A 4,032-nucleotide genomic window follows, 5' to 3' on the forward strand; every position below is an offset into this window, starting at 1 on the left:
CTGACTGGAGCATGGCGGATGTGATGGCCATCTCAACCTCTCTCACCCAGAGCAGGAGATTCTCTCCATCCTTCCCCTCAAAGGCCTAAGCGCTCACCATGAGCGATTTCGGGCGGGGGAAATCATTCGTCACTGACGGCGACGTATGATGCAGACATCTTCTGCTGCAGGTGCTCTAGCAGCGCATTTTCGTAGTTTGAAAACGTCTCTAGACGCGCACCGATTGCCTCAGGGCCTTGTGCTGCATGGTGCTGCACACCCTCAGGGCCCATCAAGGACATTAGCTTGTTAAGCCCGTCCGGCATGCCCTGGGGCATGGAGAAAATTGTTCCATCATCATTTCTCACAGAGGATCAGTCTAAACGGCTCAGGTGTAGATTGACTACAAGTGTTACCAAGTGGAGCGAGGCCGCCGTTGCTTTGTGCTTAGAGGAAGCGTAATTAAGGTCACCGACCTTACGTTCTTCACAAGAACCAGAACGAGTACAGCAGATCGCAATCCGCTACCAAGAGTACTTAGTACCTTAACTAAGGCTAATAAGCTCTTCGATTTAAAGTCAAGACTTAATTTTTATTTATTTTATCTGCGGCAAAGCCGCCTAATTTTAAATGTATAAATTTTCCTAAAAATATAGTAAAATCTAAATACATGTATAAAAACTGGCTATCTAGCTCCGTACCGTATCTGGTTTGGGTGTGGTCACACCATACCCATCTGGTGTGATGCCCCCCCTGTTACTAGGGTATGTGTAACCCCGTTATAGTAGTGCTGTCAACCGGAGGGTATGGTATTTCCTTATTGGAGTTAGCTATTGAAGCTGTTGTTTCCACGGTAGATTTGCCAACTGGAGCATAACGTCTTCCACGGTGGTGTCATAGATCGGGGCATTGGCTTCCACATTACATTTAACTATTGGAGCATTGTGGGCTTTCACAATATACTTCACTATTGGAGCGAGAGCTTCCACAGTAGCTTTTGCTACTAAAGCATAATGAGTTTCCACGATGGATTTGATCATCGTAGCGATATATATCTCGGTAGCATCAACAACTGGAGCATGGGCTTCTACAGTAGATATTTCTACTGGAGAAATAGCTTGTTTCGACGCAACTGGCGTCTCAAGCCGCACCTTCTTAGTGACTTGTAATTTCAAAGCTATGTCGTAAATGCCAGCATAGTGGGTTTATTTCAGATTGCAAAGTTGCTACGCTGGTGGATGGCCACAAACAGGTCATGACAGTGCTACATGTGACTTGCACCCGGTGAGCTACTCGCAATCTGTCTGGTTCTCCAGTCGATCCATGAATCGTGGTCTTCAAAACACGCATTCCCTAACATTAGATCATATCGATCATCCATGTCGATGACGGAGAATGTCCATTTGAAGTCAAAGTCCGAAAATCTGACTCGTAGATCGACTTCGATAATCTGTCAGGTAACAAGCGCACCCATCGGAAGACGGACATGAATGTTACCATTTTTCTTCGCGCATACCTCATCGAAAAGTAGCGAAGTTTCACAATACTCCGCTTTCGAGCGTAATAAGCTGACGTTCTAGATAAGTAACGACTCTGAAGGGGCTTCCAAACCCCCTTCACCGTTGCCAAGGACTCTCTTCCTCTACTTCCCTGGTCCAGCGATTTTCCCTGCACAATATCAGCGCAGAATAAGTCGCTGAAAATACCCCAGTAGGCCGCCCTGCGCCAACTGGGCCTGCGCGTTTCTCGACGACAGGGTAAACATACCGGAAGATGTAACAACATCGACGTCAGTGAGAGATATACCTCCTCGACCGCTGCGGAAGCTGGCCTAATGGCCACCACGTCGGATGGCACCTCGCCGTCCTCCTTGACTACGAGTAGAGTATACTGGTGACCCCCCAGTGGGTTTGGACCTTATAACATTCGTCAAGCAGTCCCAAACAAAGTGGCTTAAATCCGTTACAGCCATAACAGGTCCCTGTAGGTGATCAGTCGAAGACAGGCCATGGGTTCAAGACCACCACTTGACGTCAGCTGCAAGTGGGTGGGACCAGCGGGTAAGCCGAGCGACTGGCGCTGGAGCTGATCCGCTGAAGAGCGACAAAGATTGCATCCTCAAGTTTGGTCGGTTGTCGACGAGCGAATATAGTCATTGGTGGGCCGATCTCAAGTCGCTCCATAAGAAAATTACCATCACGTCTTCCAAAATCGAATTGTCAGACAGTGACGCTCGCACAAAGTCGTAGATTAAGCGTTTACCCCGGCCACATCTCAAAAACATCGCGCGATGATAAAATGCCGCATTTAGTGGATGAAACATCTTTACCGTCGATTGTCCGAGGATTTTTCACGAGAGAGATAACAAGAATGGTTAATCTTACACGTTGAGAAACCATTCATGCGCAGTATCTTGTAAATGCGAAAATGCAAACGCGCCCTCCTGCTGTTCCTCGTAAACCAGCGCCACCGCCAATGCCATATCCACTTGGCGGGGCCAAAAGTGAAGGTTTTCTTCCCGATTTTCAAAAATGGCTTAATTGGAAATTTCAGTGATTTAGGGTGACTACGCTTCGTGTAGATGGTACTATCTTCACTTGGACAACCGAGGTCGGTGGAGTCGAGAGCGACAGGGCAACACGATGCACCATGTGTTACATGATAGTCAGCTCCGACTTAACAGAACTTGTGACCTTTGTTGAGACTTGTTCAACAAGGTCAGCTTCTTAGGCCATGAAGTAGCGGAGGTGCCACATCTTGGTCGTGACGTAGCGATCAAACGGTAATTTCACCACCAAGAAATCAGGAAATCTTGTCAACGACAGCCCATTCCACATCGAACGGATACAGATAAAGTGGTCCGATAGTGACGGTTGGGCTGGGAAGTCAATCTAGTAGCTGGAATTGGACATCATCCATGTCGGCGGTGGATTAACCACAAAGTGCTACGATGTGTAATGAGACAGTTGGATGCATGCACTCTTGCGCAGAGATAGCGTTTCCTTGGGGCTTAGTCTTCTTGCGTAGCATTCGTACGCGCTCCTTTAACCTAACCGCGTGTGGTTCTTTTGTTCAAAATGAAGACTCAATATAGTATGATTTTATCTTTACTCTTATCTTAACCTGAAAAAGATGTAATTGTACCTAATTATCACCATCTACTGCTTAGCGTAGTGCACACTAAGTTGACCAGTAGCAAAGTGTGTACCAAACATACTGTGTAATGGACAAACCACCTCATTACATACTTGAATGGGTAATTATCGGGATAGCCTGCGATAGACCCCCCTCGCTTGGTTTTGTGCGTGTCAACGGGTGAAACCCTCTCCAAATGCGGCTGCGCCGCTAGCCAGCTTACCGGTACCCACTGGGTGCTGGAAGTCCATGAGTTTGTACTTTGTATTTGGCCTGCCGAAAGATTCGGCGGGCAACTCGGGTGTCGTGGTATTCGTCGAACGGTTGAGCAAGATGGCTCATTTGGCGGCAGTGCCAGACACCATCGAAGGAGTCGGTACAGCAAAGCCGTTTGTAGATCGTGTTTTTTGACAACACGGGCTCCCACTGTCGATTGTCTCCGATAGAAACCCCCGTTTCAGGGAAAGATTTTGGTCGACTATCTTTAAGGCGCTCGGCACAAAGTTGGATATGTCGACAGCGGATCATCCGCCGACCGTTGGTCAAACCGAAAGGGTGAATCGCGTCATCGAAGGTGTTATTCGCAGCGTCTGCGTTTAGACGCCGAGGCGCTGGAGCGCCATGTTGCCACTCGTAGAGTTTGCACTGAACAATGCAGTGCAATCGTCTACCGGCTACACCCCGTTCTACGTGAACGGGCTGACAGAGTCGATTGTCTCTGATAGAGACCCTCGTTTCACGGGAAAAGTTTGGTCGACTATCTCTAAGGTGCTAGGCACCAAGTTGGATATGTCGACAGCGGATCATCCGCAGATCGATGGTCATACCGAAAGGGTGAATCGCGTCATCAAAGACGTTCCTCGCAGCGTCTGCGCTGAGACGCCGAGGCGCTGACCGGCCATGTTGCCACTCGTAGAG

This window comes from Plasmopara halstedii, assembly GCF_900000015.1.
Source record: "Plasmopara halstedii genome assembly, contig: Scaffold_323, whole genome shotgun sequence".
NCBI classification, from domain to species: Eukaryota; Oomycota; class Peronosporomycetes; order Peronosporales; family Peronosporaceae; genus Plasmopara; species Plasmopara halstedii.